Below are 24,157 nucleotides of genomic sequence, written 5' to 3' on the forward strand. Positions count from 1 at the left end.
AATATGCTGATCTTCTACACCCGGGGTACTTTCTCCAAGTGAGGTCTGACTGCCGCCCCGCTCAGTTCTAGGAACGCTCTGATGATGCAATTTTATTCCATGTCCAGTGATTTAGAAACACAAGAGTTTTGAGTTTGGGTTCTTTCTAATGAATTCATTAGCGGTTGTGGTGGGTTTCATTGATTTCTTCCTGATGATTTGTCTTCTCTCTAAAACCGGTGCCATTAGAGGTTTAGTGATATATACTTGTAAGGATTTTGGTCTGATGTTTGGTCCATCAGCCAGGTCGTCTGTAGTTTGGATTCTTAGTAGGAAGTAGCTTTCATGGCTGCTTTCAATCTCTGACCCCTTCGCCTTCTGATCTCATTCTGTGCATGCTGTTTTGTTACAGGATGAGCCTCGTTCTCTAAATGTCCTGACAGCCACTGGGCTTTCAACAAATATAACTGAATGAAAGATAAATCTTTCATGTGCAGATCTGCCTGCCCTAAAACACAGTTGAAAACACCTCTCATTACCTCCTTAAAATTAGATGGTTGGCCTCCTGTGAAGCCAAGGTATGGCTCTTCAAGCCGGTTGCCTTGTGCCGTGGGAGGCCAGCACCTTTCTGAAGACGGTTCTCACTACGGCTACACCTAGTGCTGTTGAAACCAGCAGGTGCTCCACGGATGTGTGTGATTCTCTATAGCTGCCCGAGGCAGGGCCTTGTATTCTGTGGTTGCTCAGGAGGACTGGGCATGATGCCTGCAGATCAGCTTTGTAGTGGCCTCCACCATCCTGGTCTCAGCCATTTTTCCTTAGCACCATCCAGGCCGAGCTTAATGCAGCAAGGACCAAGATGTCCTCACCCTCTAGCATGCCTGCCTCTTGCAAATAGAGTGAAGTCGTCTCGTTTTCATCATTTTCCTTCTGAAATTAAATTTTCTTTTTTTTCAATTGCATTTTAGGTTTTGGAGTACATGTGAAGAACATGCAAGATAGCTGCATAGGTACACACGTGGCAGTGTGATTTGCTGCCTTCCTCCCCTTCACCCACATTTGGCATTTCTCCCAGGCTATCCCTCCCCAGCTCCCCCGCCCACTGGCCCTCCCCTTTTCCCCCCAATAGACCCCAGTGGGTAGTACTCCCCTCCCTGTGTCCATGTGTTCTCATTGTTCATCACCCACCTGTAAGTAAGAATATGCGGTATTTCATTTTCTGTTCTTGTGTCAGTTTGCTGAGAATGATGTTCTCCAGATTCATCCATGTCCCTACAAAGGACACGAACTCGTCGTTTTTGATTGCTGCATACAAAAGCCAAAATTAAATTTTCTTATGGAAGTATGTTTGATATGACTCTAGGCAAACCCTATGGTTTTTACACAAACCATTTGTCATTTGGACTTAATTCTCGCCATTTAAGCCCCTGTGGTTTCTACGATATTGAATGAGACCTGGTCGTCCTCACCCCCCACATCAGGATGGATTGGGTGAAGAATCTTATCTAAAATTCCCAGTGTGCTCTAATGGCCCATCAACAATTCAAATCAAGCAAGTGACCTCCACTACCTACAGGATAGACTTGGTGCAAATCTAGTTTTACTGTGAAAAGCAATTTCCATGTAGACATAGACCATAAAGGGGGCTTCTGTAAGGGTCTGAGCAGGAGCTCACTGTATGTGACTAGCAAAGCGGGGAGAATAAAACAGAGAAATCCTCCTGTGGGTGCAGTGGTTTTGGTTTCGTGGAAAGAGAGAAAAGCAACTCTTTTTGAATCAAATCAGCAGGCACAAAGAAACAAATGCTGCCAGGGCTTTTATCCCTAAAAAAACTCAGTCCATGGGAAACGCTTGGCACACAGTATGCCCCCGTCAGTGAAGCTGCTTCCATTCCCGACCTGGGTCCTCAGTTTCTGGTCATCTCACAGGCAACTGGGGACGCAACTCGAAAACACTAATTCAAAGGACATTGCTGATTTCCGGGACCTCCAAGACTAGGGAAGGTCCTCTTGGCCACTAGGGGGCACCAAGTACATGGAAAAGAAGGACTGGGTTTCGAGGACTCAGTCCACTGCCCTGCAATCTAAATCCTGTAACTCATTTAATTTTCTTGGAGCAGAGTTTGGGAATGGCTGATGCAGATGGCGCCAACTATTTCTGCTTGGGAAGGTGGTCACATTTTCATGCCAAATGAAAAAACTTCTTAGCTCCTCCCTGTGACTCACCAGCTCTAGCTATTATGAAGGCATACTTCAAAAAAAGTTTTCTATTCAGCCCCTTGTACTTTCAGTCTTCTTTCGTCTGTATTCCCCAGTTCCTGGGAGGATACAACATATCCTTAGCTGTGTGAAAGAGGAAGAAGAGTTACGTAGAAGAATGAAGTGTCCTCACTATAAAATGTTTCTGACTTTTTGAGCCAACCACGTCTGGATCAGATTTTTCCATCTAGAGTCATGCCTTTTAAACCTGGCTCATGAGAGGACCTAGAGAGTGCAATGCCCCTGAGATATCTAGGAAATCATGAGGAATTTTTTTTAAAATCAGAATTAACTCTTATTATTATTATTATTATTATTTAAAGTAACTAGATCCTAGGAAGCATGAGATGCCACAGGCTTCTTAGAACCCATAGCAGGTGAGAAAGAACTGGAATGCAGGGTGAGGTGTGATGAATTAAACTGCTTTGCCTAGAACACAGAATACGGACAAGGTAAGAAAGCTGTTCCCCAGAGGGGAAAATGTACACTGCCAATAAGGGTGCATCCAGGAGCCTGCAGGCTTTCTTGAGCATTGATTAAACCAATATGCCAGGCATCATCTGCTTTAGAATTACTAGAGATGTTTGTCAAAAACTGCAGGTGTTGAGTCCTAGCTCAGAGCTCTGGAATTTGACTATTTTTTTTTTATTATTAACTATTATTATACTTGAAGTTCTGGGGAGAATTAGACTATCTTGATGTACATCCCAGAAATATGCAACTAATTTGAGGTGGTTTTACATTTCCTAAAATTTAAGAACCATTGCTCTAGAAGATTCTACCTCCACTGACATTGGAAATACATGTAAGGATGTCTCTGTATGTCCTTCCTCACAGCAAGTTGGTATTTTCTAGAATCACTTAAAGGAATTATTGCTATAAAAAATCCAATCAAATGATAAAGGCTAAGATGATCAGAACTGTTCATCCAGAAATTCTTCATGCCCTGGAAACACACATGGTGTCTAATGCACCTACTAGAGTGGATTCCTGTGATCAGTGACCCTGTAGCTCGTGTGCCAACAGGGCTTAGAGCTGCGGGCTGGCATTGCCAGGCTGCAGTTGACACATGGTATCTCAATGTCAAGAATCAACAGTTCCAAGAAGCCAAGAGGGTGCAGGTTGTGAGTGGTGGGGTGGGGGGATCTGTTGCAAGATGATGGTGTGGAGCCCTTCAGTGGCATTGAAGGAACAAAGGCACAAGAACACAAAGGACATAGCACTTTGTGCTGCTGGCACTGTTTATACATTATGACCTCCCCAGGAAATCTCCACTGAAACACAAGGTGAGTTTTGCCAGATTAAAACAAGATAATTCCAATGAGCTTATAAGGAAATGGAAATGGAGAGCTACATTGGAAATCTGTTTTCAGGCATCCTGTGTCCATTTCTGTTTCTGGAAACCGCTTCTAGATGAACCTTGGACTCAATTCATTTTCCCTTTGTTCTGTATTCTCTGATTTCCAGGCAATAAAGCAAACAGGGTTATATTCACTGGACAAGACCCTCCCCTGTTAGCAAAAACAGAAAAGCAATCCCTCCCTCCAACGCTCAGCAGCTTAGAGAAGTGGCCCATTGGATTCCCTCTTCTAGGGCTGTACTATGAGAAAATGTCTTTCATCACGTCTACCCAGTGCTCAGAGTTACTTCTTATTGAGAAGAAATCATACATTTGACAAAATTGTGAACACTAAAGAACTTGTCTTCTGGAACGTGCCTGTGAGGTGCATCTTCCTAAAAGTATTTCCTACCCTCACAAGGAGAGGAACTTGTTTGATGTGAGGACTGGCAGAATACAGGGCGGGCTTCATCAGTGTGCCACTTGTGCCCCTGCACAGGGACCCGTGCTCAGAAGGGCTTTGCACATGGTTTAATGCCCTGATGGCACTGAAATGTATTTTTTGAGATGGAATCTCGCTCTTCTGTTGTCCAGGCTGGAGTAGAGTGGTGCAATCTTGGTCCACTGCAACCTCAGACCCCGGGGTTCAAGTGATTCCCCTGCTCAGCCTCCTGAGTGCACTACAGGCCTGCACCATCACAGCCTGCTAATTTTGGTATTTTTAGTAAAGACGTGGTTTGGCCATGTTGGCCAGGCTGCTCTTGAACTCCTGGCATCAAGTATCTCAAACCACCTGCCTTGGCCTCCCAAAGTGCTGGGATTGTAGGCATGAGTCACCATGCCTGGCTGGCCATCCTGAAATTCTTCATACTGTGTGAACAAGGGGTCCTGTATTTTCATTGTGTCCTGGGCTCTTCAAATTACGCAGTTTGTCCTGGTAGGACTGCACGATGGGGTGTGAAGAGCTATGGATTTAAAACCAGGCAGCCCTGGATCAGATCCTGCTCTTCTACTTAGTGACTGTCATCTTCGACAAGCGGTAGTATTCCTCCTCCTAGCCTGAGTTCTCCCATCTACGAAATAGAATTACCAAACCTTTCTGGTGGGATTGTCGTCAAGACTGAGTGAGTTTACCTGGCATATGCAGCTAGGCTTGGTCCTGGCATGAGGTCAGTACATGCAAATAATTTGTACTCCATTTAAGTAGATTGCACCTAATTCTCAAAATACATGGTACAAGCAATTTAATATAATAAAATATGTATTTCTTGAGTTGCTCTTACATGTACTACCCAAAAGTTTATATTTACAATGCATTATCATGGCTAAATTATAAATCTGGGAAAGCCAATTAAATAAGACTTTAGATGAAGAATCCAAGTCTAGTCACCGAACACTTACTAGGCATTTCTAATTGAGAAGCCAGATTATCTTCTATAGTCTCTGGAGACTAAGAGCCTAGCCCAGGTTCCTACACATCCAAGAACAAATGTGTCCTGGACAGATGAATGAAAGAGAAAATAGACCCCTCAGGAAAAGAGCATTTTCATCACCCTGAATTAACCTCTCAATACACTTCTAACAGGGAAAGGTGTTAGGACGCTGGGGCCTCACCATTGGCTTGCCTGGTCACTGAGTGATCTTGACAAGTTACCTAAACTTTTTTTTTGATACAGTGTCTCACTCTGTCGCTCAAGCTGGAGTGCAGTGGTTCACTGCAGCCTCCACATCCCTGGGCTCAGGCGATCCTCCCACCTCAGCCTCCCAAGTTACCAGGACTACAGGCATAGACCACCCTGCAGAGCTAATTTTTTTTTTTTTAAGAGATGGGGTTTTGCCATGTTGCCCATGCTGCTCTCAAACTCCTGGGTGTAAGTGATCCATCTGCCTCGGCCTCCCAAAATGATGGTATTATAGGCATGGGCCACTGTGCCTGGCCAACCTAAATATTTGGACATCAGATTCGTTATTTGTGAAATAGAAAGTGAAGCAATCATATCTCTTTCATTGGATTGGAAGGGAGATTAAATAAACTTATAATAGGTGAACACTTTTTGTAAACCCTACAGTGGTGTACAAATGCTCCATGTTAACTTTCTGTACTGTTGTCAGTCCAGGGACTCCCCAAAGATGACAGGGAATCCTACTTCCTCAGGGATAACACAAACCCAGTATCCTTTTCAGCCTCAGGACTTTACAGAGCCTTTGATATGCTAACGAGCACTGGACTTCTGCAAGAGGGGAACATGCTAATGAGCACTGGACCTCTGTAAGAGGAGAACATGCTTTGTGGCATTTCCCAAATATATTTGTCCAGAATCTTTTCTCACAGAACTCCTTAAAGGATTCATGTTTTACTGGAGCACCCACTGGAAAACACTGGGCTAGCATGTGGACTGGGTCTACATGGGTTCAGCTGGTAGACATGGTACCCTGCTCACCCATCCTCTTCTGCCTCTCTCCCCCGTCATGCAGGCAGTGGTCTCCTGAGGAGTAGCAATGAGGAGATGGGAGAAAGTAGATTATCTGTTTCTTACTCGGCTCTTTACCTGTCAAATAACCTTCCTGCGCTGTTCTCTCTAGATTTAGTGTATTGAGGGCAAAGCAATTGACCCAAGACTGATTGCTGTAGTTATTACTGTTGCTCTCCTCGTCATTCTCTTCCTTCTCCTCCTCCTCCTTCCCCTTCTTCTTCATCTCTTTTTCCTTCTCTTCTTCCTGTTGCTTCTTTTTTTAAAAACTTAACTGTGTGATGAGCTCTTCTTTGAGAACAATTTTATTGTCATAGTTTGACATAGTTTACAAATTTCCAATGAAACACAAGCCCTAAAATTTAAAATACCGCTCTTAGCATTTTAAAAAACAGTCACTTTTAAGTGCAAAGGGCCATATTATTGAAATTCAATTTTGAAGTTTATGTTTGTATCTTTCCTGGGGGGCCATTTCATTCATTTTTTAGGGGCCATTTCAGAACATGGTGATCATGACAGTGTCTGATGGTACCAGTGGCCACTTCAATAGCTATTAGCTGCAAATTCAACAAGTATAGGATACCTGCCTCCTTCTTGGGACTTTCACGACATACTCCTTCTCTCAGTAATGCTGTGTGATAAAAACTGTGGTCCAGAGAGACTGAATAACTATTTTAAAAATCATGTAACAAAATAAGTGACACAATTGGTATTTGAACAAAGGTTTTCAGACTCCCAGGTATTCCCTCCAAAGAGAAGGTATAAGGAAAACCCCCTTTGTCTCTGTGACCCCACAGCAGCTTCTGGGTCCCCACTTTCTGATTCTTCCTCCTGTTGCTTTTTGTCTTTGATCTGCTTCTATTTCTCCTCTCCTTTTCTCTCTTGTCTTTTGCCTGATCCGTGCCTATCGTGCTCTTCAAGCCGAAGAACCTGTGATCCCTTGATTGTTGACAACCTGAGAACATTTCCTGTCCTACCCAAGACAGAAGGAAACGACACAAAGAAACATTTCATGTGCTGGGTGAAATGGCACTATTTCTGAGCTGCTTTGTTCTACATCTGAGACTGCTCAATAAAGAGAAGAGGAAACCTGGCATAAAAGAAGAAACTGGGCTTCAGCTTTGCATGCACATGCACGTTTATTACAGCACTATTCACAATAGCAAAGACACAGAATAAACCTAGATGCCCAGCAACGGTGGGCTGGATAGAGAAAATGTGGTACAATACACCACAGAATACTACACAGCCATAAAAAAACCAAAATGATGTTCTTTCACCAATATGGGTACAGCTGGAGGCCATTCTCCAAAGAGAATTAGTGCAGAAATAGAAAACCAAATACCACGTGTTCTTATTTATAAATGAGAACTAGGCCGGGCGTGGTAGCTCACGCCTGTAATCCCAGCACTTTGGGAGGCTGAGGCAGGTGGATCACGAGGTCAAGAGATCGAGACCATCCTGGACAACATGGTGAAACCCTGTCTCTACTAAAAATACAAAAAATTAGCTGGGCATGGTGGCGCATGCCTGTAATCCCAGCTACTTGGGAGGCTGAGGCGGGATAATTGCCTGATCCCAGGAGGCAGAGGTTGCGGTGAGCTGAGATGGCGCCATTGCACTCCAGCCTGGGTAACAAGAGCGAAACTCCGTCTCAAAATAAATAAATATATAATAAATGAGAACTAAACATTGGGTACATGTGGAAGTAATAATGGGAAGAACAGACACTGGGGACTCCAAACACGGGGAGGGAGTGAGGAGAATAAGGATTGTTAAGCTACCTACTGAGTACTGTGTTCACTCCCTGGGCGACATGTTCAGCTGAAGCCAAAACCTTAGCATCACTCAATATCTCCATGTAACAAACCTGCATGTATACCCCTAGCACTAAGATTTTAAAAATAAAATAAAATGAGAACTATTTCCTCCAAGAGGCAATGTCCTCACTTGGTTTTATCAGAATCAGTTCTTCCTGATGAGAGCAATGGTATCTCATCAGGAAGATTTCATCAAGACCAGGAGCACCTGGTCTGTAGGGCCTCCGTCCAAGGAGCTCTGGGATACTGAGAAGTGTGACGCTGGGATGCGGGAATTCAACTTCAGCTTTGTTATGCTTGTGCATGCACGTCCGCATTTATTGTTAAGGGATTCACAGGTGGCTGAGGAGAGGAGACACAGAAGACTCCCTTCCTTGGTAATATACAAAAAACCATGGAGAATAAGTAAATGCAGATGGTAGGGAATATGAAGAACTTACTGTCCTTACAGTTCAGAGGTTTTGGAACAGGCTCATCCACCTTTACTCAGCCACAACCTGGAAACCCAGAATTCAGAGGCACACTTGACCTCTAAGCCTGCCCTTCCCATCACACCATCTCACACCACCCCCTGGATAAACAAAGGCGACCTGTGCCCTGGCCTTAATAATGACACTGAGGACAAAGTCCAGCTCCAGCAGTGTGGGGACAGTCTCTTGAGTCTGTCCGGGCTGTGGCGCCTGATGCGGCCTGGCTGGTCCTTAGGCCAGGGTGCCCTGCCTGCCTGCTTTCTCGTTTCTTTCCCTCCTGGGCCATCTGTTTTTCACCTGCCTGATGGCTGCAGTCTGCTTTCCATCTGGTCATCGTTCCAAAAACATGGAAAGCAGAATATGGCAAATCGTGATAAATGGAAAGAAAGGAGTCACAAAGGTTTCGGCGTTGATCATCAACAGATTTACCAGCAATTATAAAATGTGGCTCCTTCTTATTCATCTTCATCCGCATGCCAAAAGCAATCGATTGCAGTAAAGAGCCACATTCTTTGTATATTTTACTTGCCAAGTCATTTGGAGTCCAGATGGTGACACTGACCTTTGCGGAGTTCCTTATTCTTCCCAGGAAATTTATATTCGAGGAAAAGTCAAGCCTCTTACCACTTTAGTGGTACCACTAAGAGGATAGTTAGGGAACTTGGATTCTTTTAAATGCACACACACACACACACACACGCACACTCACTCACACACACACACACCAAGACTGGAACATGCTGCTTGCTCTTATCAGAGTTATAATTTTGGGCTGGCTGGTACCACTAAGAGGGTAGTTGGGGAACTGGATTATTTTAAATGCACACACACACACACACACACACACACACACACACCAAGCATGAGCCTGGAACATGCTGCTTGCTCTTGTCATCAGAGTGATTATAATTATATCACCCATTATAATTTGGGGCTGGCTGAAAAGCAAAAGCTCCAAGTTAGAATGCAATCTGTTCCACCCCTGGTCCCTCACCCCCCCTGAAGGGTTTGTGCTCCTAAGCACGTTGCTGTGGTCCTCCTTAGAATGTAGAGCAAGAGTTCTCAGCGGGGCAAGGGCCCTTTACTTTAGCACTGTCTGGAGATATTGTTGGTTGTCACAGGTGGAGAAGCACTTCTACATCTAGTGAGTGGAGGGAAGGCTGGAGATGCTGCTAAACACCCTATAACATACAGGGCAGTTCCCTCAACAGAGAACTATCCTCTCTCAAATATCAATAGTGCTGACATTGAAAAACCCCTGGTGAAAAGAAAACACCAGACGCATACACACATATGTATACAGATGTATAAATAATCAATCAATCAATCAATCATCTATCTATTGATAACACCTATCTAGCCAGCTAGTTACCTATGTCTTCCTCTTGCTCCCAGAAGACAGCTAGAAGATCTACTGTTTTGAAAGGGACTTTAAAGTATTCACTATTTTGAAAACGTTTAGCAGTAATTTTCATGTGAGAGTTATAGAGCAAAGTGATTTACAAGTTATTTTTCCTTGAAAAGATAGTGGTGTATGTGTGTGGTGGGGTGCGTCCCACTTTAGTTCCTGTGGACTTTCCCTTTGGCGGTGGAAAGTCCAGGTCATTCCCTGAGACCTTCTACCTGTGATTTTGTCTCCTCTTGGCCTTCGAGAAAAAAGTTGGACCAGGACCGGTCACCTGGCCAAGGCCAAGGTCTCATAGTCATTCTGATTCTAATTACATCCAGCTTACATCACCCATCATATTAATATCACATTCCACCGTGTTACAGCAATATACATTATGTAATATATTAATAGACATTATTCTGTTATTAGCACATTACATATGACATTAATACACTTTAGTAACGCACATCAAATGTTACATTAATACACATTGCATGCTACTTCGACAACACATTACGTTACATTGATAACACATTACAAATCACACTAACACATACTACATATCACAGTGATGCACACTAGATATCACATTAGTAACACCTTCCATGTTACATGATTAACACATTACACATTATACACATTAATCATGCACTCTATATTAGGTAACACATGACATCCATAACATGAGTCCTCGGAGCAAAGGCATCGAGTTGGACATGCTATTATCATGTGTGCATAAGACATATTGCATAGATATTACATATTCTATATTATATGTTACATATTGCAATAACACATTCCATATTACATACTACATTCGTGCACCATTACACATTATATTAATATGTACATCCTGATGCCTGGTTGAAGGAAGCTCATTCTTTCTGGAGTCTCCAACTCTAATATTCCTGGTCACCTCCAGTCCTAGTTGTCACCTGCAGCTGATCTAGACAGTGCTGGTTCCTCAAAGAGCTGACGGTTCCCTCAAGGGCAGCTCCCACTCAGGCCAGCACAGGCTCCTTGGCTGCCTGGGAAGTTCTACAGGTTCTTCATCCTCAGCTTGCCTCATGGCCTGCAGACATTCTCTTTGTGCTGTGCTTACCCAGTGGGCTCCTGGTCTTTTGAGTTCACACCCCACAGTCGCTCTACTGCAGCCCACACGGCTGACCAGGGAGACATGGTGGACAACTCACAGGGCCATTCCTCAGTGCTCATCAGCACCCACGAGAACCCGGCTCTGGCTGCATGAAGGAGATGATGTAGGTGCATGTCAAGACAGGGTCCCTGTCCTCCTGGAGCTTGAGTCTAGCAGGTGAATGGATAGAGGTAAGACTTTAATAAAAATACCCATGGATAACTTGGAGTTAAGGATGATGTGCCGTTGTATCTAGCTGTGGGGAAGAAATCATTTGGTTTCAGTTCTTTGGCCTGGGTGCCGAGCTTGGGAAAGCTTGTCCACCTCCTCTTTCCCCTCTGGTGAGCTCTGTCTTGAGGCTTCTCTTCCGTTTATTCCCCCTGCAGTGTGGAATTTAGGTGCATCGCCCATCCTTCAGGCAGGTCTGTGTGAATCCATAAAAGGTGCCTAAAGCCTTTCTCTCCATGAAGCGTCATCTGTCTCATGAAAGCAATGAATATAAGTGGACATTTGGGAGGAGATGCTGGATTTGCATGCTCATAGCTGGATGGCTTATTTGGATGGAGACTGCCCCAGACATCCATGTAAGTCCCTCCTCTTAGAAGATGGAAAACGACTGCAGCACAACCCATATTACATTAACAACACATCACAAATTATACCGATACACACTACATATCACAGTGATGCACACTACATATTACAATGGTAGTGTCCTCCATATTACACGATTAACACATTGCACTTTTATAAACGGGTTTGTGCTACTCCCCTTGTAGGCATCCTCTGTAATTTCAAATTACAGAGGACCCTGGAGGTCAGCAGGCTGGGGGCAAAGGCAGCAATAACTCAAAGGTCCAGAGCTCAGGTTCAACCACAGTACCTGTATGCAATGAAACTAATGGTATTGCGATAGGAACGATAGGATAATATGAATGCAGGCTGCTGTGCAGTACACCTACTAAAGTTCTGGGAAGCAGATCCACAAAACATAATGTACACCTTATCCTTCGTCTTCCTCCAAATACTGCCAAGATCTATCATCACCATCATTTAACAGAAGATGAAAGAAAGACTGAAAAATAACTTGCCCAAGGTCAGTGAGTTGGCTGCAAACTCTCATTTCTTCCCCATGTCTTCCTTTTCTCTACTCCATGTAATATTTTAGTCTTCACCACTGTTCACCCCACCTCTGGCTGTACCCACAGGCTCTCGCTGGGCAGGGAAAAGCACCAGTCATTATGCCCTTCCACAGCCAGGCTCACGCAGGGCTTTCTTGGCGGAGACTCTAATTCTGCTAACTGACCTGGTAGAAGCCCCAGGCTGCAGCCCTGCTCTGTCCACTTCCACTTTGGTGCATATGGACATCCATGACATCCACACTCCAGGTAAGTGAGTCTGCCTCCCAAGTGCAGCATTTCAGAAGACGGTGTCTAATTGCAGGATGAACCACACACTTCCTTCTCCAAACTGGGCCACTTTTGAGAGTAAAGGAGGCATTATTAATAACTATGCCAGGACCACAGGTGGTTACTGGATGCATGCCATCTTCCCTCTTTGACCAACTCCTGTCACCTCTCATCAGCAGAGGAGGCTGTGAGACCAGAAGACTTGGAAAGAAGTGGCAGCTGCTGATTGTTTCTAAGGGAGCTGGGTTGGATCCTGGTTTGGTGTGGTTGAGAGGCTGGCACCTGGCTGTGTCCTCAGGGTTGCCATGGGGTCATTTTCCTTTTCATCAGGAAAGGAGCAGGACCACAGCTGATGATGACCCTCAGTCTGTCATTTCTGCGCAAGCCAGGGTTTAACTGGCCGGGGAGGAAAGGGGACTGTTGCAGGATTCCAGGCTGCTGAGTCTTGTACCTCACCTTCCCAGGTCTCTGTATCCCTGGGGCTCAATGAGGGCGGTTTCCATGCTCCTTCTAGAACCTGTTTCTGCACCAGCCTTCCCCAGACCAGAACAAGAGCATTGATCTATACCTAAGAGGAGCAGGAATCAGCAGAAACATGATGGAAGAAACTGACACGTCATCTAGTGGGAACAGGGGACGACTCAAATGAAAGCCTCAGCTAGCCAAAATGATGGCACTCAACCAGAGTCCAGTGAATCAAGCTTCTCACAAAAGTCAGCTCAATCACACACCTCTGTGTTTCATCCTTATTGATGACAAACCCTCAAACGTGAATGCTGCTTAGAAAGCCAAGTAAAGAAAATATAATGGGGCTGCTATTGGCTCATTCCGAATCAGGCATTTCCTCCCAGGTCAGCATTTGGGGTCAGAATTTTGATTACATAATGTTGTCGAAGGCAACGGAAAAGAACTGTTGACTCACAGGGTGTTAAAGCTGATAAAAGATTTCAGACTCAATCAACAAACATTCAGGCAACATTCACTAAAGGTCAAGAACTATTCTAACCACCTTATAAATATTTATTCACTTAATTCCCACAGCAGCCCTATATATAAGCACTAGTATTATCTCCACTTGACAGATAAGGAAACTGAGGTGTGAAAAAGTTAAGAAACGTGCTGAAGGACACACAGCTGATAACGCATCCCACCCATTTGGTCAGTCTCCAAAGCCACTGCAGCACGCCCAAGGTCACAGAGCAAGGAGTCCGAGCAGCATTTCCCTTACTCAGAGATGTGAATAACCAGAAACACTTAGGATGTTTAGTTTTACAATCCACAACCTCCTCCCGCACCTCTCCAAAGAGGTAAACTACTTTCTTTGTTCCTGGAACTTACCTAACAGAAATCTACAAAATAATGTTGTTTGTGGAAAAGGTACATTAGATTCAAGCTTATCTGCCTGAAATTGCTTCTGCATACCCAACCTAGAAGTATAGTTTGTTTCCTTTTACAGAGTCCCTACTATTAGTTCTTTTGATTGACTTTTGCTTTTTTCCCTTGAAAGTAAAGAGCAGAAACCTATACTGTGATTTATTAGGTTTTGCATCTGTGACAAGGAATGCCGTCCTGGATAGGGTGGTAATTAGCTAATGCTCCTGGAATGCTGCTTCCTTCCCACCAGCCCCTGGAGGTCAGCAGGCCAGGGGTGAAGGCAGCAATGAATGACATCCCAGGGACCAGCTTTGGCTTTGTCCTTCCCCTCTGGGAGGCTGGGTTTCTAGACCCAGTGTCCTGAGTTTGCTTCAGGGCCGGCATCCATGGGGAGCAGGGAACATTTGTGCTCCGTAGGGAAGAGGCATGAGGAGACACAGTGGTGTCCTAAGCTCCTAGGGACTTAGCCTACTCTTGTCCTGCCATCACAGGGATGAGATTGGCCTCAGGGAAAGTCACACACCCTGGGCAGGCTTTGAGGTTTGGTTTAGTCCGCAGTTTTTAACCTCAGCACTATTGACACTTTGTCGTGGGGGCTGCTGGATGCACAGTGGAATGTTAGCAGCATCCCTGGCCCTCCACCACTAGAGTCCATTAATGGCTGTAACCATGATAGGTTCGCTGCCCGATGGGCAGCCAGCAAGTCAGTGCACCGAGACAGGCCGTTGCAGCAGAGAAAGAGATTTAATTGCAGGTTGCTGAGTAAGATGGGAGGAAACCTCAAATTTGTCTCCCCGAGGGGTTTTAGGCATAGAGATTTTAAGGGTTTTTGAGTGGACCAAAATGTGGAGATCAGTGGTTGGTGGAAGAGCACAGGGTGAAGTCATCGGACAAGAAGATGAAGACGCTGTATTCTCATCCTGATTCGGTTCCTCTGTGAGCGTCTTCAGACTGGTTGGTGTCAGCTGTTCCACTGGAATTCAGGGTCTGAAAAGCATCTTAAGCAATTTTTAAGCAAAAGGCTTCTGATTCTAACCTCAGAATGCTATCTGTCGGAGCAACGGGGATGTAGACGGTCAGTGTCTAGGCCTGCATGACTTACTTTCTGCTACAAGGAAGGAGGTCAAAGTGCAGCCTCATCAATGTTTAATTATAATCATATTTCTGTATAGAATTCTTGTTAACAAGTATTGGACCCTGCATTGACCTAATTTCCCAAATTGCTGAAGATTAACTATAACACGGCCTCTCAGACTGGCTCAAGGGTGGAGCGAGGGGGACCATGCCCTTTGGAAGAGCCGTTCAGACACGTCTAATAAGTAAACACTGCTTTTCTCTACATCATTTAATATTCTTTACAGATTTCAGAAACAGCCTAAAATAACATTCCACACATTGAATGCAGATACTAGTTCACAGTGAGGCCCCAGAGTAATGGAAGCAAAGCTGGGAAAGATTAACATTCTAAATCTACATGGTGAATGCAAACATGAACTGGACCCTCCTCATTTCTTCCATATTTCCTTTTCTGCCATCTTTAAACTATTCTCAGCCTCAGATGGTCTGATGCATTAGGGCCACCGGAGTGTGGATAATTTATGGAATTTGAAAAATGCATGTCTGGGAGCCGTGGAGAGAGGGGGAAAGGGCAGTGCCACTCAGACCCTCAGCCTCCTCTTTGTCTTTCATGTGCTCTCTAATGTCTGCTCCATTGAGTGTACCCTTGGTACCCAACTCCTTTCATGGGAGAACCTTTCCGCTGTTGCTCAAGGTATTGCTGCTCATATGCACCAAAGCCGTTGAGCACACTATCCAGGGCACCCTCACCAGCCCTCTTGGTTATTTGCATTATTGGTGGTCCTGAGGTGACCCCAAGGATGAGTTGTAGGAGTTAGTCAATCTTTGAAAGGGAATCTCTATTCCCTCTGCTGGGAGGTCATGTTATTTGATGCCGATTTTCAATACAAATTCATTTCAAATACAGAAAACATCCCAGATGGAAAGGAAAAACCTTTTCAGATGGCTTTTCTTCACTTTTGTTTCTGGAGGCATACTTTTCTTCAATGCTAGGCAGAATTCTAAGATGACTTGTGCATTGAATTATCCCTTCCTCTTGAGTATGGGCAAGAGCTGCGAATGTGATGGGATCTCACTTCTGTGATTGTTTTATAATGTATGGCAAAAGGGACTTTTGCAGATGCAATTAAGGTTTCTGGACAGTTGAGTTAAGGTAAAGGGCGACTGCCCTGGGTTGGCCTTACCTAATCAGGTGAATTCTTATGGTCTCAAAGTCTGAGACAGATGTCAGAAAGAGGCACATTCCTGCTGGCCTGGAAGAAGAAAGCAGCCGCATAGCTAGAACCAAAGAGTGGCCTGAGAGCTGAGAGCAGCCCCAGGAGCCAGCAAGAAGATGGGACCTCAGTGCTACAATCACAAAGAACTGAATTCCTCCAGCAACCAGTGAGCCTGAAGAGGACTCCAAACCTCGGATGAGCTCCCAGCCCTGGCTCAACAACTTACATTGTTCTAAGTCACTAAGTCTATATGCAACTTGTCATCTGGCAATAGAAAATCAACACACCTTCATTTTATGTTGTTGCTAAATTGGGTATTCATCCTATTTTCTTATTTGCTTTGTTCTCAATACTCCGGCATCTAGGGCGTTGTTGACTGGATGGAAACTGCCCTTTCTAAGACTTCGTCATTCCCAAAGATAGTACAGAACTTGCCCTGGAGCATGCCTTTCATATGAAAACGAACCAATCCAGAGGACTTACCTTGAGCCACCTTCTCTGTCTCTTACACTCCAGGAGGCCGTGTTCCTCTGTTCTGGTCATCTCAGGACCAGGTACCAGAAAGGTGGAGACAGCCCCTGTGCCCTGGAGCCTACTGAAATTCTTCAATCTGGCAGATCGTACACCTACCTAGTCTGTTTACACTGCCTCACCTGTTCCTTCCCATGAAAACCACAATACAGATGTCTGCCTCTGCTTTCCCCACTTCCCCACTCCGCTTCCTTATGCACCCTGGTCCTTCTGTTCGTAACCCTTCCTCTTGGGACCTGTGAGTAACAAACTGTCTTGTCAATGACCGTCATCTGCTGATGTCTTGGCCTCACCATACTGGAATATTTATAAAACCTATGTAAAGCAAACTTTAGGGACATTTTGCTTGTGTATTTCTTCTCTATGTGTTCTACTCAGATCCTGCCAAACTTCAGAAGTGTCAAAAATATGAAATGCAGATTATTAAATCTTGACCTTAATTTGGTTCCAATGCATTTTTTTTTTAAATAAAAAGACTGCTTTCATATTTTAAAAAATTCTTCACCTGGGATAACAGGCACACCTTGGCTTTTGTCCCTTCTTGCAGACTTTTAGTGAAAGCTGAAAGGGAAATAAAAGTATGGGAAAGATTTTGCCCGACAAAACAGAACAATAGGCAGAGTTCCATGTAGAAGGCCTGACTGGGGCAGGCAGCCAGTATCCTCTAATGGAAAAATTCACAAATGTAACAACAATAAATGGTGCATCACACATTATGTTTGTCAATACTTTTGTGATGATTTATCCTGGAATGGCCAGCCAGAGGTTACCTAATTTTATGCCCTGTGCTTTACAACCACCCTCCCATACTTTCCTGAACATCTGAGGAGCTTACAAAAGGGATTTTGCTTTGTTTTACTCAAAGGAAAGTCAACTCCTTCTCTTACTAACGATTTGAGCATTTTCCTCTCAGGAAACAAATAATGTTTAAGCAAGTGATTTAGCACTACCCTACTTTTTGCTTCTAATAGAAAAGGCCTATTACTTACAAAGAAAATCAAACTAGACATTTGTAAACAAATTATTTTATTGATAATGTGCTGTTCCTGCACACATCTTAGTATCTTATATTAATAGCTCTAGCCATATTGACATTTTTAGCTCTCTCTGTACATGATATTTTCTCTAAGAGGCAGTCAAGCATTTGGATATAATTTTCTGCAAAGATGTATTTTTTTAATTTACAAATAATGGTTTCACAGACCTGAGCATCTGCAAACAAATTGGTAACTGCTGTAGTTACAAATAAATACACACACAATCACAACCATACATGTCCCTATGTCTCTCCCTTTTCTATGCACACCACATACAATGGGGGTATGTATGTGTATACCTGTATGTGCGTGTGTGTGTGTACCTGTGTGTGTATGTGTATACCTGTGTGTGTATACCTGTGTGTATGTGTATACCTGTGTGTGTATGTGTATATCTGTGTGTGTATGTGTATACCTGTGTGTGTGTACCTGTGTGTGTGTATGTGTATACCTGTGTGTGTGTACGTGTGTATGTGTATACCTGTGTGTGTGTATGTGTACCTGTGTGTATGTGAATACCTGTGTGTGGGTGTGTGCATATCTGTGTGTGTGTATGTGTGTGTGTATGTGTATACCTGTGTGTGTATGTGTATACCTGTGTGTGTATACCTGTATGTGTATGTGTACACCTGTGTGTGTGTGCACACATGTTTGTGTGTGATATTCTTATCAATTAAATGGGCAGTATTTAATTGATAAGTAATTCCTATTAATTAAATGGGCAGTATTATGCAAAGATACCACTTTGGAATGAGACATACCTGTGACTGGCACCCATGCTACAGCATACTTACTTCATCATTGTAACTTTGGCTATTTTAACACATTTGAGTGTCCATTTATTTTTACAACAGGAAGAATAATCCTATCTCACCAAGTTACTAAGAGGGTTAAATATGGCTCCACCTGCCTGAAATGCTTTTTCTCCTGACCATCCACACTGATTTCTTCTTGTCATTCAAAGGTCACCCACTGTTTTAGAAAGTGTATCCCTGACTAATTAGCTAAAGTATCTTCCTAATGAGTGATACATCCCTTGATTCATAGCACTTGTTCATGTCTGCTTTGATCATATCCATTTAATTAAATACATATGCGGCCCCCTCGGTAAGAGAACAAATGCAGTGAGAGCAGGACCTTGCTGTCTTGTTTACTACTCTGGCACCCTGTGCCCGAAAGCATGCTTGACACATAGTAGTCACTTGATTGATATTTGTAGGAAGGAGGAAGGAAGGAAGGAGGAAGGGAGAGAGGGAGGGAAGGAAGGAAGGAGGGACAAGGGAGAGAGAGAGGGAAGGAAGGAGGAAAAGAGGAAGGAAGGAAAGGAGGGAGGGAAGGAGGAAAGAAGGGAGGGAGGAAGGAAGGGAGGGAGGGAGGAAGGAAGGGAGGGAGGGAGGAAGGAAGGAAGGAAAGGGAAGGAAGGAAGAAGAGAAGTTGAGAGGGAGAAGAGAAAGAAGACTATCAGTTCAGCAAAGGAGCATAAAACAAGACTCTCACAGCTGGAGTGTCTCCCACAGTTTGTGCTTTCTCCTGACAGACTCTTTGCTCTCTGCTGCCATTGTCTTGGGGCCATCCCAGTGGTTCTTCAAACATGCCTGCCTATGTCCCCATTCCACATGTAGAATGCCCACACACCTACCCACACAGACACAAAAACAATCTCACTCCCCAACAGTGGTGCACTAAGTCTAAGGTTATAAGGAACAGTGACACACAAGAAGCGTGTGGTCAAATAAGAGAGTTAGACAATTCAAAGGACAACTGAAACGGACTCTAGTGAGGACCTGCATGGAAGGGTCCTGGTGTTTGTGCATGAACATGGGAGGGACACTTAAGTCTGTGAGGCCTCAGGAAAGGCTTCTGAAACCAAGAGGGCCTGAACTGAAACAGCTGGGTGTCTAAATGTTCTGTGGCCGAAGGCAAGAAGCATGGACAATGTAGGTCCGGGAAAGTTGACAAGGGAAGGCTGAGAGGCAGAAAATACCTGGGTGAATCCAGAGCCCTCATCTAGCTTAATGTGGGAAGAACCTGGAATTCCATGTTGGGGGTGGCAAGAGACCAAGCTGCAGTATCAGCAGAGACTGAGGCACTGAGGGCCACAGCAGGAAGCTCGGATTTGGGACTGAAGGAAAAACGAGTCTCTGATAGACTCAATCAAGTTTCTCTTTCAGATTGATACCTTCATTTATAATCCCAGTGTTAGAAATGGAGAATCGTTTTGAATGACAGACGCTTTCAGGATTATACTGCAGTGCTTTTGGAAGGCTACCCTGCAGGCCATGTAACAGAAGGTCAGAAATTAAGAGGGTCACCTGACGAGGCCACTGCAATAGTCCAAGGGGATGATGGTTTGCACCTGGACTAAACTATGGCAAGCAGGGGGAGGAGAGACCAAGAGGAGAGCAGCAGGTGGCAGGGCCAGATGACGGCCCAAATTGAGGGGTACAAGAGAACTTGCACAGAATAAACAATCAGCCCTTGCAGGGAGAAGAGAGAATGGGTTAAAACTACATGTCCTGAGGTTATTTGCCAATGTCCTTAGGAGGCAGGTAATATGACTAATGCAGCTTTTGGTCCTAATTAGCCAAAACTGGGATCCTGCCAATTTTAAAGGCTTCCAAGGAGCATGCTTTGAGAAGGAGTCCCCCTGAGCTTGAGAAATGAATGATGGCCTGCCATCTGGCACAGGTAAACGTCTCCAACCCTGCGTCATGCCTGAAGTATACTCCCTTGACTAAGCACATCAGTGTATCCAGGACTCATCATATTTGATCGTATTTAATCCTCCCCCAAACCCCCAAGTGGATGTACTTACTACTCATTTCACAGCGAAGGAATCAAGGTTCAGGAGAAGCAAGGCCATTTTTCACATAGCTGGTAAGAATTCAAGACAGTATTCCAATGCTGACCTGTCTGATTCCTAAGTTTTATTCTGTCCACTATGTATAATATCAGAGGGGTCCAGGCGTCTCTCTTCTGGACACAGAAAAGAGCAAGGAGACCTCAGCAGTGGACACTAGCCTCCAGAATTCAGAATGAAGTAACCTGGGACTCGGGGAAGAGGGAAATCACATTGCTTCAGTTAGGTAGCATTTGGTGACAGTGGTAATGAAAACAGCAGCAACTAATATTTACTGAGTGCCTCATACGCACCAGACACTGCTCTAACTCATTTAATCCACCCAAAAACCTACAGAAATAGGGATTGCCATTATGTCCAGATTGTTGAGTGAAGTCATTTCACAGATGAGGAAATGGGCCCAGGAGAGTGAAGTAAGTCTCAGTTGGCAAGGTAGTTGTGGAAGCAGCGCGGAAATTCAGGCATCTAGCTTCGGAGCTCACTCTCCTAACCACTATACTACATTCTCTACAGTCAGGTTGAACACAATAGTTTGCCTCCTGTTCCTTCATGATTTGTGAATGGGGCTGAAAATTCCCACAATCACTAAAAGACACAACATGGTCAAGTTTTTTATTTATACTTCCTTAAAAAAAAAAAAGTTGATGAGAAAGGGTAATAGTACACACATAGAGTCTAGCAATAAATCGTTTTTTCCTCTTCCCTTTCATAGTGAAGGGCATAGGAGTGAAATGAACTTTTAGAATTCCTGAGCATCAGGCACCCCACCCTAACCACAGATGCTGGAAACTGCATGATGGTGTGTAGTACATTCAAATGTGGGAACTTAGGGCTAATTTTAAGCAGCAGTTCAAACTGGGTGTAATTAAAACCTGCAAGCGGGGCGCGGTGGCTCACGCCTGTAATCCCAGCACTTTGGGAGGCTAAGGCGGGTGTATCATGAGGTCAAGAGATGGAGACCAACCTGGTCAACATGGTGAAACCCCATCTCAACTAAAAATACAAAAAATTAGCTGGGCATGGTGGCGCGTGCCTGTAAACCCAGCTACTCAGGAGGCTGAGGCAGGAGAATTGCCTGAACCCAGGAGGCAGAGGTTGTGGTGCCGAGATCGCGCCATTGCACTCCAGCCTGGGTAACAAGAGCGAAATTCCTTCTCAAAAAAAACAAAACAAACCTGCAGCATCCTACTTCTGGAAATGACAAAGAAGCTTGTGTTATACTAATCCTCTCACGGGTGACAATTGTAAACTATAGCCAAGTTTAAAAAATTATCTCAAGGCACTGAAGAAGAAAGAAATGCAGGCTGAATGTGGAATGCAGTCAGCCTCCAACAAAGAAAACGGCACTGTATGTAAATGGATTTGCAGGCCTTTTCACCTGAAAACGCATCCCTGTCTGCACAAGATGAAGTGGCTGAGCTCCGGCAGAAAGATGCAGTCGTCCTTTGAGAAGTCAGAGAATGGAGTTCATAACTGGAAAAGCTTCTGGAGTGTGAGTGGGTAGGAATGCCAAAAAGAAGGATGTCGAGGAGGGTGGACCCCTCAGAATCCGTGCACAGACCTTGCCCCAGTTCCCGGCTGACTACACATGCATAAACTGTGCATGCATGTGGAAAATATCAAGGGTCCTGGAAGGAGGCAGCAGATGGAGGAGAGAGGGAACTGAGAGGAGATATTGACTGCAGTCCCCCACATAGAGGCAGCCAACTTCACCACCCTCTAAGGCAGAACTCAACACTGACTGAGTTTCTAAAACAAAACATTTATGGTGTTCATGATAAAAGAAAGTATCAGTAGACACAGGAAGAAATAGAAAAATGGGACCCATAAAAAGAAAAGCAGTCGTTAGAAACCACCTCCAGGGAGACCAGAATTTTGGAGTTAGGAGAGAAGGACTGCACGGCACTTATGACAAATACGTGCAAAGACGTAAAGGAACCGGGGGTCATAACGAGGGCCAGCTGGGAATCCTGGCAGGAGAAAATAAAAACATATACATAAAAAAGCAATTACAGGACTAAATACCAAAATGTCTAAGATGAAAAATTCAATTATTTTCCTTAAGAGCAGATTGGAGAAAGAAGAATGATAAACAGATAAGACAAGTAGAAAACAAATAAGAACTCGACAGACATAAATCTAACCCCATGTAATTTATTGCATAAATGTAGATGGAGTAAACATTTAAACTAAAAGGTAGAAATGATTAGACTATACAAAAATGTAAGACTAAACTATATGCTGTTTTAATTAGTGATGGTTCTGTGGAAAAGCAGAGCCAATAGGATGTGTGGGTGTGGGTGTAGGGGACAGGGCGAGAGAGAGAGAGAGAGAGAGAGAGAGAGAGAGAGAGAGAGAGGGAGGGAGGGAGGGAGGGAGGGAGGGAGGGAGAGAGACTGAGAGAGACTTATTTAAAGAGATTGGCGCATGTTATGGTGGAACCCGGCAAGTCTAAAATCTGCATAGTAGGCGGTCAGGCTGAAGACCCAGGAAGAATTCATGTTGGTTAATGTTGCAGCTCTGGTTCAGAAGCAGATGGCAGGCAGAATTCCTTCTTCCTTGGGTGGGGAAGCTCCATCTTTTTCTCGTAAGGCCTTCAATTGATAAGGGGATGCCCACTCACATTATAGAAGATAAACTGCTTTATTTAACATCCGCTGATTTCAATGTTAATCTTATCCAAAACTATCTTCACAGCAGCATCCAGACTAGTGTTTGACCAAGTATCTGGGTGCCATGACCTTGCCAAGTTTATGCCATAACATAAAATTACAGAACCTTTTTATCTCCTTATGGTCTTAGCTCATCTTTATGTTTTTAAATCTTAGAACTGCTTCTCTTTGATCGCAGCTTGATTCACTGATCTTATTGCATGGAGACATTGCCTTCTTGTATTCTGTTGAGAATGGAAAATTGTTTCCAAAATAATTTATTTCTGGTTTCTATATAAATCATTTGAGAAGTCTCTGTGCTTCTCTGAGTCTTCAGGGATACTGATTCTTTCAACTCTTTGAATATTTTACTCAAATCAGGATGGTATTGCTTTTTTTCTTTTAGATTCATTCTTTACAAAAGCAACATTTATCTAGACTTGACAAAGGCCTATGGAAAAATGTGTTAATTGCCCTTTCATAGTTGATTAGGTCACTGGTTATATTGTTCAAGGCTCACAGTGGAAGAAAGCAGAATGCACTGTATTTGGTCTGAGAAGAAAGTGATGTATCAGATGGAAAAATGAACCTTACAGAATCTCAGTGAGACCCAGGGTATAAGGTTTAGTTATCACATAATCAAAAATACAGCAGTCAAAGGAAATGCCCAACCACCTATGGAACTATTTCTGTGGCCACCACCTACTGCTCAATACCTAAGTTTCTGGGAATCAGACTTCAGAAACTGGCAAATCTGCACCAGGAAAAGCAACGTATCCATCAAGAACCATGGTTACTGGCTCCCATTGCTCACACCCTCCTGGTCTCATGTGGACATCTGCTTGGCAAAACCTAAGCTACATGCAAAATCCTGGCTCTGCTAAGTAGGGTTTTTAGTATCCTAGTATCCGTTATACTAGAAGGTTCCACAGAAGGAAGTGGGAATAGCAGTGGAGTGAGCCACTGAAAAATCTGCTACACTAAACAAGCTTAGTGTTGGATGGAATACCCACACCTGTAATCCAAGGTCTAGAAGGCCTTCATCCATGGTGGCTCACCTGTGAAAGAGTGGGTCTCTCATCACATCACTGATTTTCTGGGACTCTATACTAAAGAAACATTTTTTAAAATCATAATCC

Source organism: Callithrix jacchus, chromosome 21, assembly GCF_049354715.1.
Source record: "Callithrix jacchus isolate 240 chromosome 21, calJac240_pri, whole genome shotgun sequence".
In the NCBI taxonomy this organism is placed as follows: Eukaryota; Metazoa; Chordata; class Mammalia; order Primates; family Cebidae; genus Callithrix; species Callithrix jacchus.